Source organism: Lipotes vexillifer, unplaced genomic scaffold (assembly GCF_000442215.2).
Source record: "Lipotes vexillifer unplaced genomic scaffold, Lipotes_vexillifer_v1.1 scaffold153, whole genome shotgun sequence".
Taxonomy (NCBI): Eukaryota; Metazoa; Chordata; class Mammalia; order Artiodactyla; family Lipotidae; genus Lipotes; species Lipotes vexillifer.
The window spans coordinates 2,607,888-2,620,416 of NW_006774670.1; the positions used below are offsets into that span (position 1 = coordinate 2,607,888).

General features: G+C 42.7%; 1 pseudogene; it reads right to left on the bottom strand.

The window, feature by feature from the left end:
* Positions 1–7,153: 7,153 nt before the first annotated feature.
* On the bottom strand, positions 7,154–8,702 carry LOC103088152 (SWI/SNF-related matrix-associated actin-dependent regulator of chromatin subfamily D member 1 pseudogene; annotated as a pseudogene).
* Between the last annotated feature and the right edge of the window lie 3,827 nt (positions 8,703–12,529).

The following is a 12,529-nucleotide window of genomic DNA, read 5'->3' on the forward strand; positions in this document are numbered from 1 at the left end:
CTTGTTGCTTGCTCCTTGCATGTCTCCAAGGGATTCTGGAACCACAACTGACCTTTGGCCAACCTCTGGGAATTTGGCCCTCAGAAGACTCATTATGTTGATAATTGATAGTTCTGTTGTATACACTGGGGGCAACAGACCATGCCACGTGAGCTTGTCAGGATTCTTTTGCAGAAACATCAAGAGTGACGATGGGTACCAGGTTTCACTGTTGGGGTCTCGAGCTTTATTATCATGGCTGGTTGTGTAACAGGATGTGCTACATGACCAGCTCTTCATAAAAGCCTTCCCTCAGGAGAGTCTCCTAATATGTCCTTGTAGTTTACAGACAGGGAAAAGCACATCCTATACAATGACCCCAGATGGGACAGGACTTGAAATTGAGAAACCTGTGCTTGGCCTCCCTGAACTCTACCCAATGTATAGCTTCTTCTTGTTCTTACTCTTGTCCTTTTTCTGTACTAAACTTAGCCTTGGGCATAATCTGCTATTACATCTGGTGAATCTTCCAGAGAATTGGCAACGTTAAGTGTGGTCTTGAGATCTCTGAAACAATCACCAAGTGAATTTTGGAAGGAATGGAAAGAGCAGAAATTTTGACTCCTAGGACACTTTCTAGGGAAACGCATGCCAAGGTGACAGTTTCATAATTGGGATAGAGATCTGGAAGTCTAGTGATTAATATTGATCTACTGGATTCTCTCCAAAAAGGTACATGTAGAAGACTTTCATAAACAACTTCACTGCCTTTGCAATTCTGCTTAGGATTCACAATTAGGGTGAACAGCAAAGAAAAGTACTTGTTGTTGGTGTCCAACTATGGAAAAAGTTTGTGAGCTCTTTCCTTTCCACCATCGACAAGACCTGCAACTAGTGAAAGTGCTCATAAATGTGTTATCCCCTAAACCACCAGAACTACAGAAGTTGGAATAGTTAATACGGAAGTCAGAAAGGGTAGAAATCTCTCCTGGCTTAATTTGGGAAAAGGGAACTTGAAGTTTGAGCAGGAACTTAAACAGACTAATACGAACTAACAGAAGGACATACTGACTCAGGGCCATTCTTCTATTAGAACCGGCAGGCTGGAAAGCCACATGCCTGAGAGCTTAAAAATCACAAACATTAGAAGATGTCTGTTGACTTCCAAAGTGCTTCGGGCACTTCCAGATGACTTCCTGCATTTCAAGAAAACAAGATGAATTATACAATATTTAAAATCTAAGTTATAGAGTAAGCCTGCTGTGCTGGGGTTATAAATGGAATCATTTTGAGAAAAACTTTCCTTCTTTGGGAAACTTGCAGGGCACAGAATCATGGATTTAGACTTACTTTCAAGTTAATATCTATCACAAGAACTATCAGAAATACTTGATCAAAATAACATTTACTTTGTTAAAATCACTAACAACTGTTTTTTAGAAAAAAAAAAAATTGGAGGTAGTTCAATATGGTGATGTAGATATAACCAGAACTCACCTCCTTCCATGGATACACCAAATCTATATGCAACAATTTCCTCTGGAAAAAATCTGAAAACTAGCTGAGCAACTCCTTAACATCAGACAAATGAGAAAAAGGTCACGTGGAAATGGGTAGGAGAGGCTAATAAATAATCTTGCCATAAATCCCACCCCTGGTGCCGTGACCCACAATCAGAAGCAAAAACTCACATACCCAGAGCTTCTCTCTGAGGAGTGAAGGATTTACACTCCACAACAGGCACCCCAACTTTTAAGACGTGCACCTAAGAAACAAGCCTCCAAAACATCTAGCTTTGAAAATTAACAGGGTTTACATCTACAAGACCCAAAAGCCTGTAGCAAACTGAGAAATGGTTCTCAAAGGGCTCATGCGTGGACTCACTCACCCCAGGGCCCAGCACAGAAGCAGCCATTTGAAAAGTACACAGACTTTATGTAAGAGAGATTAATCTCCTAATCTTAAGGCATTGGTTAGAGGGGCAGGGGCCTTCTGGGATACTCTCTGGAAATGGAGCCTGGTGCACACTGTTGTCCTGCTCCCTTTCTGCCTTGCTAAAGCCAGTGGCTGGCATTCATCTTTTTTTTTTTTTTTTTAATTCTAGACTTTTTTCCCCCTCACCTAGTGCAATCTTTAGCCTCCAAACAGCAGGCAACATCTTCACTCTCTCCCTCTGCTGCACTCCAGAGTGCTACTATCTCCCAAAGTGGAGTATTTACACACATCTGGGGCCCTAAGATTTGCATCTGGTGACCTGGTTTTTGCAGCTGCCACCCAGGTGACACCCCTTGATCACTTGACTCTGAAGGCCAGGAAAAGCTTGTATTCCCAGGTCCCACAGAACTGTAACAATTAGAGAGACAATAGTTGGCAGACTACCACCCCCAGGGCACTGCACAGATGGCACACTGAAACACAGCCCCAGCCTTTCTGAGAAAGAGATCTATTTGCTTATCCAGAAGCTTTGGACTAATAAGTGGCAGGCTTCTGGCCTGGCACACATCTAGAGGCCTATGGAAGTGTTTTCAGGAAACAGAGGCCAGTGGATGCCATCTTTGCTCTCTCCCTCTGCCTCACTCCAGCTTGCTGGTATCTCCCAGAGAGAAGCTTATAAATTTGTCTAAAACCCCAATTTTTACAACTGCTCTCAGGGAACATCTCAACATTTCCTAACTCTGTATCCAACGAAGCTTATGCTCATGGGTCCCGCAGAATTGTAACCAATGGAGAAAGAGTTCTTAAATAGCTACCACTCTCAGGGCACAGCAAGAGGCAATGGACTCAGGAGCTCAGTCTTTCTGTGAGAGAGGCCTATAAGCTTATCATCATAGCTGCTGCCTGAGGGGTAGGATTCTAATTAAACACATATCTAAGGGCTGAGTTTAAATCTTTCCAGGGGTCTTGGAGGGCAGGAGCCATCTCTGTGCTCCCCTTCCGCCTCACTACAGCTCATCAGTATCTACCAAAAAGGAGCTTAAACAATTGTCTGAAGCCCAATATTTGAGACTAACACCCAGCGGACACTCTCAGCTGGCCTGGCTCTGGTGGCCAGCAGGGCTAATAGTTGCAGTCCCAAAGACTGTGTAAATCTGAATATTTTAAAAGCTGCTGCCTGAGGGTGGCTTCCAATCAGCCTGAATCTAGGTGCTGACTGAGATCCTCACCTTTGGGACACCGATAGGTTTTGTTACACTCTCAACTACTGGGAGCTGTTAAAAATAAAATAGGCTGCTTGGACAATCACAAAGTTTTGAGAGATAACCAAGAGCTAGGGCAAAGTTAAACATTAAGGTTTATCTCCTACACGAGGTAGATCCTTCCAGACTGGGAGAGATGGCTGTTTCACCTAGTGCATAGAAATCAACACAGAGAGTCAAGCAAAATGAGGAAAAAGAGGAATATGTTGCAAACAAAAGAACAAGATAAAACCTCAGGAAAAATCCTTAATAAAATTAGATAAGTAATTTACCTGATAAAGAGTTTAAGGTAATGATCATGAAGATGCTCACTGAACATGGGAGAAGAGTGGATGAACACAGTGAGAACTTCAACAAAATGAGAGAAAAATATAAGAAAGTACCAAAGAGAAGTCATGGAGCTGAATAATACAATAACTGAACTGAAGAATACACTAGAGTTGCTCAAAAGCAAACTAAATGAAGTAAAGATAGATCAGTGAACTCAAAACAGCACACTGGAACTCATTAAATCTGAGCAGCAAAATGAAAAAAAGTGAAGATAGCTTAGAGACTTATGGGACATCATAAAGCATATTAACATTCACATTATAGGGGCTCAGGAAGGAAAAAGAGAAAGAAAAAGTAGCAGAAAACTTATTTGAAGAAATAATGATTGAAAACTTCCCTATCTTGGGGAAGGAAACAGACATCCCGATACAGGAAGCCCAGAGAATTCCAAATAAGATGAACCCAAAGAGACCCACACCAAGATGCATTATAATTAAACTGTCAAAATTTAAAGACAAGGAGAGAATCTTGAAATCAGCAAGAGCAACAAAACTTGTTGTGGACAAGAGAACCACCATAAGACTATCAGCAGATTTTTTCACAGAAACTTTGCAGGCCAGAAGTGAGTGGCATGGTGTATTCAAAATGCTAAAAGAAAAATGTTCCCAACCAAGAATACTCTACACAGCCAAGTTATCATTCAGAATTGAAGAAGAGATAAAGAGTTTTCCAGACAAACAAAAACTAAAGGAGTTAATTACCATTAAAACAGCAGTACAAGAAGTGTTAAAGGGGCTCTTTTAAGCTGAAAAAGGTGGGGGGCAAAATTTAGTAACAGAAAACTTATGAAAGTATAAATCTCACAGGTAAAGGTAAATATGTAGTAGTGGATTCATCACTTATAAAGATAGTATGAAAGTTAAAAGAAGTAAAAATAACTGTAACTACAATAATTGGTTAAGGGATAACAAGATTAAGATTTAAAAGGTGATATCAAATACAAAATGGAGGTGCAGAGTAAAAATGTAGAGCTTTAGAATGTATTCAAATTTAAGTTGTCATCAAGTTAAAACAGATGGTTATAAATATAAATTGTTATATGTAAGCTTCACAATAACCACAAGGAAAAACCTATAGTAGACACACAAAAGACAGTGAGAAAGAAATCAAAGCAAATCAAAAGAAATTATCAACAAAATGGAAAGGCAACCTACTGAATGGGAGAAAATATTTGCAAATCATATATCTGATAAGGGGTTAATATCAAAATATTTAAAGAACTCATACAAGTCAATAGCAAAAGAAGAAACAATCCAATTTAAAAATGGGTAGACAGGCTGAACAGACATTTTACTAAAGAAGACACACACAAGGCCAACAAGTTGATGGGAAAATGCTCAACGCCATTCATCATCAGGGAAGTGCAAATCAAAACCACAATGAGATATCATCTCACACCTGTTTGAATGGTTATTATCTAAAAGACAAGAAAAAACAAGTGTTGGTGAGGTTGTGGAGAAAAGGAAACCCTTCTGCACTGTTGGTGGGAATGTAAATTGGTACAGCTACTATGGAAACCAGTATGGAGGTTCCCCAAAATATTAAAAACAGAACTACTACATGATGCAGCAATTCCATTTCTGGGTATTTATTCAAAGAAAATAAAAACATTAACTCAAAAAGATATATGCACCTTCATGTTCATTGCACCATTATTTATAATAGCCAAGATATGGAAATAACCTCAGTGTCCACTGATGGATGAATGGATAAAGAAAACATGGTGTATATATATATATATATATATATATATATATATATATATATATATATACAACGGACTATTACTCAGTCATGAAAAAGAATAAAACCTTTCCATTTGCAACAACATGGATGGACCTTGAGAATATAATTGTAGTTGAAATAAGTCAGAGATAAAAGACAAATACCATATGATCTCACTTATCGGTGGAATATAAAACGATTTTTTAATTAAAAAAGAAAAGTTCACATATACAGAGAACAGGTTACCAGAGGCAGGGCTGGAGTTTGGCTGAAATGGGTGAAGGGGATCAAAAGTTACAAATTTTCCATTATAAAATAAGTAAGTCGTGGGGATGTAATGCACAGCATGGTGACTACAGTGAATAATACTGTGTATATTTGAAAGTTGCTAAGAGATTAAATTTTTATTTTTATTTTTTCAGAAGATTCTTTTATTAAAACTGGGTGACATCGATAAGGGGACAGTACAAAAAAAATTTTGGTCCATGAAAAAAAACATAATAATTCAATTAATAAAAAGTTATCTTCAGAGACACTGTGTAGGAGTGCTGAGCTTCCTTCTCATGGTTCCAGCCCCAGGGACAGAGGTGGTCTGTCCAGTGTCACTCTGGGGAGAACCTTTCAAGGGAGGGGTGGGATAATGACAGGAAAGGGAAGACAGGGAGGAAGTTCTGCTGTCCCCAGTGCGGGACAGTCAGGGATACAGGGCTGGGGGATGTGCTCGCAGAAGCCTGAGGAGGGGGTGGGAAAGCAGGGGCTTTTTCAGTTTTACAGGTTTAGAGCCCATGCTGAACGGAATTCCCCCTCCGTGCCCAGCTGTCTCCCACCCTGCTGTGTTGAGTCTGCGAGCCTGGGATATGCTAACTCAGGGGTGATACAACCTGGAAGAAGAATTTGAGGCTCTCCTGGAAAGATGCAAAACCATCTCAGTTGCAAGGGGCCAAGATCACAAGGTCCTGCTGCTACCTGAGGGGTCTGAAGCTTTTGAGGGCAGGGGCTGGGGAGTCACAATCCTGTGAGGCAGGGAGAGGGAAGAGTCACAAACCCAACTCAGAGCTATTCTCCAGCCCTAGGCGCTTTCACTCCTCAGTGCCCTAGAAGTCACCAGTGGGTGTCAACTGGGCAGACAAGGGACAGGGAGACGGGCTTTTACCCGTTTGATTTTAGGCCTGTTTCTCCATGAAAGGATGGGGGGAGAAACAGGGTGGAATGAATGAATGAGTCACACCTCTCACCTCTCCCAAGCAATAGCAGGAAGGAACAGCCTCTGCTGGCAATGACAGTACCCTAGGTGATGGCCCTTGGGGCTCTGACAGGAAAAGGCAAGATTCCCCCACTCAAATGCCCTGGGTTAGGACAGATAGGAGAGAATCCTAAAAAGCAGCTACAGGGAGTGTGGTGAGAGGGAGCAATACTAAGAGAACAAACTCCAATACTGAGGTGGATCCCCTACGAGGGTGTAAGAGAAGCACTGAGACAGCAGGCCAATCCAGAGGGCTAGAGGGCTGCAGACTGATCTGGGGCTCAGTGGAGCCCAAGAACCAGGATTCCTTTAGTGCTAGAGGGCAAAAAGTGAAGGGACAGTTTGCTCCAAACCTGTGGAGGGAAGGAAGGAAACTGGATTCTGTTATCAGGAAAGCCGAGATCAACTAGCTTACAGAGTGCCCCCAGGCCTGAGTCTTGGAGAAGGGACTAAAGCTCCCAACTCCTGGGTCTCTGAAGGGCAGGATCAGTGTAGCTGGTCCCCTTGAAGACCACTTGGCTTTAGGCCCAATCCATTCAATGCACTGATTACCACTACGGGTTCTCTCTCTAATACTATCTAGAGGTCCTATGCAGACCAGGGGAGGGCACAGGCACATGGGAACTTTGTGCCCAAATAAAGAAATCGGTGCAGCCAAATCAGGGCTGTGGGAGAAGCCCTATGTATTTCGGATTCCCAGGGCTTGCTCTAATTCTTGTCGTCTCTGCTGCACCTTGGAGTAGAAGTATCGGCACCACGGCCTCCCGTGCCCAAGGCTGCAAGTAGAACTCAGCTCGGCGCTCTTCCTCTGGGTTACCCACCACATCAGTCATGGTCTTGAGGTCCTGGCACTGGGACTGAAGCCAGTCATTGATGAAACCCTGAGGGTCTCTGGCAAAGCTCAGCATGAACTCTCGCTGGGTCTTCAGCTGATTGATAGTTTCTATTGTCTCATGGATCTTGTTGTCTAGGGTAGCAATCTCCTGCTGGCTGGCAGTAGACAGCAGAAAAGAATTCATCTGGGTCTTCAAGGTATCATCCACTTCCACATCAATGTCATAACAAGCTGTCTTTTTCTGATCATTCGGGTCAACACTGATGACATGATTAATGATGATGGGCTCTGGTGGCATAAGCAAGGCGTGGAGCTGTTGGGGGATCTCTGAAAACTTCATACGTTGAGACTCAAAGATCTGCTGGAGGTACTTGTCACAGATGACAGACTCCCGCTCATGTGGGTCCTGGAGCTTATGCGTCTTAATATATTACCACAGTGCTTGAATGATCACTGGACGGGTCTGGGTGTGGATACCCAGCAGCCAAGCCAGACGAGGGTCTAATTTAAACTGAGGAGGCTGGTAATCCAGCATCAGCAGGACAGTACACCGTACATTCACATGTCCTGGCCGCTTCACCTGGAAGCTATCTGTCTCCTCGGTAGTGGCGGTCCTGTGCCATTCCACCAGATGGTTATCTCGCCCATACAGGTCTTTGTCCAGTTCGATCACCAAGGACTTAAAAAAAGAAGAGAACTTCCTCTTTTGTTTGGTGGCATCATATTTGGACAAGGCTGAATCCTCCAGGAGCCGTCCTTCTACCCGAAGCTCCCAGGAAGCCACCGTCCCTTCCCCATCCTCAGCATCTGACTTAGCCGGATTGAAAGTGTTAGAAATGAAAATTCGCAGCTTCCGTTTTTGCTTGATGGGACGTTCCAAGGCTTCCTGGATATCTAGCTGTTTCCTCATGATAGTCTGGTCCAGTTTCCTTTCAAAAGCCAAGAGATCCATATAGGCCTGGGATTCTGGTACCAGTTCACGAATCCTTTGAGGTAGAATTTTGTCAGCCATCTTCTTTTTCTTTGCATTGTGGTTCCGATTTTGGACCGCCTGCTGCTGGACCTGCTGGATCTGCTGAGGTGCAGGTCTCTTGAGGGACTGGTCCATCCCTGACTGGGCCAGGCCAGGTCGGACTGAAGGTTTACCCCCATAGCCAGGGGGTCCCATGGAAGGTCCCTGAGGTGTCATTCGGCTGCCTGGTAGCATACCTGGTCTCAGATAGGCCGCTCCGGGAATCGGGGAGCAGTACAGCCCTTGACGCGGCGCCGGGCCCATTCGCACCAGAGGCCCCGGAGGCCCGCCCAGACCCAGGGCAGCCGCCGTGCCCGCTCCTCCTGAGGCTCCAGCGCCACCGCTCGGAGCCACAGACTGGAAACCCGCCCGGGCCGCCATCTTTTCCAGAGCTGCTGCTCTAGCTGCACAAACAACCGGAACCAGAACTCACCCCCCGCCCCCCGCGCGTCCCCCGCGCTCCCCGCGCACCAGCCCGGCTGCCCGGCTGGCCTGCCAGCATGGGAGGCTCAGGAGAGCGAGCCGAGATTAAATTTTTAAAGTCCTCATCGAAAGAAAAAATTGTGTAGTAATATATGCTGACAGACTTTAACTAGACTTACTGTGGGAAACATTTTGCAATGTATAAAAATATTGAATCATTAAGTTGTACACTTGAAACTAATATAATGTTATATGTCAATTATTCCTCAATAAAAAAATAAATAAAATAAAAATTTAAAACATTTTAACAAGAAAAGAAATTCTGATAAACTTAAGCCAGTATGACACCTTCTCTATGCTGTGTGAATTTTCTATGCCCTGGAAAAGCAAGACAAATGAAATATCACTCTAATTTTATGTACTATTTGTAAACATAAACATCCATGATATTGTCTAATTTAAAATTGGTGATATTGTAATAAAATAGTTCTGAATCATACTTGTTTCATAAGCAAAATGTAATGTGATTTTCTAACTTTAGATTTGAACAACGTGTTACCTTGAATTTAAACAAAAAAACAAAAAAACGGCTAAGGTATCTTTCTAGCCCTCTGATGGGCACCTGCTGGAGCCCCACCCCTGTCTCTGAAGCCTCTGTCCATGGTCCTACCATGAATCCACCAGCTATACCGAATTCCCTACTGAGCTCCAGCCTCAGAGTGCTGAGTTACATGTTGGAACTGCCTGCAGGGCAGGCCAGTGCCTGTTCTTCCCACAGGCCACCTCTCTACATGAGCACCTCTGTTCTTCTCAGACCTGTGCAGTCTCCAGCGCTGGGATTAGCTTCCCATGAGGACAGGCCTGAAACGAGGACCATCCACCCAGGAACTGACGTAGATGCATACATCCCAGGGAAAGGAGCAGAAAGTCTGCTGCAGGCTCTGAATTGGCTAGAGAACCTTCTGAAAAGGCACTGAAGTGAATCCCCCAGCTGCAGTGGCCACAGGGAGACTGGTGGGAGCAAGCAGGCCAAGATGTCCTCTCCAGGGAGCTCTGCCAGGGCCTGTCTATGCCCCAGCGACGGCTGTACTGGCTTCAGATCCCAGAGGCTCTGCAGCAGTTGTGCAGGTGAAGAGGGGTCTCAAACAGTAGTCAAGAGCTTCCTGAACAATTTTTCACCCCAACTCCCCACTTTTCCTAATTAAACATTTGGAAGAAAGCTTCCTCACAGAGGATTTTTTTTGGTCAGTGAAACTACTCTGTTTAATACTATAATGGTGGATATATGCCATTTACACTTGTCTAAACCCATAGGATGTACAACATCAAGAGTGAACCCTAATGCAAACTATGGACTTTAGGCAATTACGTGTCAGTGTAGTTTCATCAATTGTCGAAAATGTACCACTCTGCTGAGGAATATTGATAATGGGGGAGACTATGAATGTGAGGGGGGAGGAAGTAAATGGGAAATCTCTGTATCTTTTCAATTTTCCTGTGAACTTAAAACTTCTCTAAAAAATAAAGTCTATTTAAGAATTATACATAAAAAAGGAAAACATGGAAAAAAAGGACTTTGCTCCACAAGCTCCCAGGGCACTTGAACAAAGCTCCTTGTAGTGGTTCTATGCACAGTCCTTCACTTTTAAGCCAAAGTGCCCTGTTTTAGGGAAATCATTTTGCAATCAGATCCTAAACTCATGGGGCCTTGTAAATAGCCCCGCTTCATCTTCCTCTTGCCCTCAGACTTCAGACTCTGTATTTCTCATGGAAATACTTACTTCCTATTCCCCCCTGACAAACCTCAAACTCTCTTTTTATTTCACCGTATACACTGACAGCTCATTAAATCCAGTCCAATCCATTAGTTTCATAGAACGATTAATTTCCTCCTAGGAATAAAGGGGAATATTTATATTCTATTTTTCTAGTGTACCAAAGAAAAGTTTGTAAAAGTTAGATAATTCACCATAAAAATGCAATGGCATACTTTCTTTCCCTCACTGTCTGTTCAGATCCATAACCATGTTGTGCCAGCTTGGCTGTGCACAAAAATCATATCTTAAATCGATACATATCTTACTTCTAATACTCCTGCCACTGTTCTAATCTAATTCATTATCATCTTTTACTTCTATCCCTACATACTCAAATGCACAACCCTTTCTTCGTCCCTTAATGAATCATTGGTCCTTAAAAAGACAAATGAAATGTATATACCTGAAGAACAAGCAACCTTTGATTCATTATACACAAGCTTTTGAGAAGGGAATACGATATCCACCATGGCTTTAGCAGACTGCTTTTTGTGGTATGAGTCACTTCAGAGCAGTAATTTGGTGTCATGGTGATAAAGAGGGAGAAGAGGGAAAACATCTTAACATTTCTCAGCAGAAAATGTCTTCCTAAATAACATAAAATATCAAAAGTGCAACAGTGGCTCTGACTATTGCTGGAGCTCCTGATGCATTTAAAATTTAAGTGCAAGTAGAAAATGAAAAAGTCCTTCTGGACCTGTGGTTTTCGATTGTTGGAGATTTTGCACCCCAGGGGACATCTGGCACTGTCTGGAGACATTCTTGAATATCCAGGGGATGCTACTGGCATGTAGTGGTAGAGGTCAGGGATCTGACAGTGCAGTGAAATATATAGGGCAGCCCTTCACAACAAAGAATTACGCAGCCCACAATGTCCACAGTCACATTTGAGAAGCTCTGTTTTAGACCAGCCCTCTCATTTTACATATGATGAATCTAAGGCCCAGGGTCTCAAAAGTCTACAGAGAAGCAAGATTTTCCCTCTCTGCCTCATCTGCACAATAGGTTATGGTCCTCACAAGCCTTACAATCAAACTATAGGATCCAAACTGCAGGAAAGACATAGGTTTTACAGGAACCCAGGGATTCACCAACATGATAACTAATTTCCTTTTATGGAAATGTTAAATCTCATTGCTTTCCTTCTGTGGAAGAAAAAAATTTACCAAGAAACAAAAGCCAAAGTAGGCTGATTTTAGGAGAACGCGATAGCCAAGGGTTTCCTAAATTAAGTTTCTTGCAAGAAACCAAAGAACTCAGAATTTGGAGCTTTCTTCTGGGATAAAAATAAAATTCATATGAGCCTTGGAGAATTTGAATCACCCACTCTTTGGCACCTAAAATTTCACTTACCCTAACAGTGTCTGTAGTGTGTGTGTGTGTGTGTGTGTGTATGTCTGTGTCTGTGTGTCTGTGTGTGTGTGTTTTAAACCACTAATCTGATTTTTTCACTCCCCTGCTTAAAAAGCTCACCAATGGCTTATCATTGCAATCCCAATAAATCCCTTTTATCAGTGCCTTTAAGACTCTACTGGATCTGCTCTTCTCACCACCTTTTCCCCTTCTCCCCTTTTCTCTACCTCAGGACTTTGAACTTATTCTTCCCTGTAAAGGAAGAGCTACTCTTCCCCAGATAATTTTATTTTTAGCTCCTTCTCATCATTCATTCAGGCCTTGGCAGAAATGTCATCTCTTCAGAAAAGATCACCCTATTTAAAGAGAGTCACCCCTGTGATTACCTATCATAGTCACTGTTTATTTCCTTCATAACACTTAGAAAATCTAGAATTATTTACACATTGTTTAGTTGTTAACTCTTTCCTCCTTCTAGAATGTAGGATTGTGTCTGTTTTGTTCAGTGCTATATCCACTGCACCTAGAACACCCTGTGGAACTTAGTAGGACCCAATAGGTTTGTTAAATGTATGAATGAGTGAAGTCAGTGCCAATAGTGAGAAAAGGGAAAGA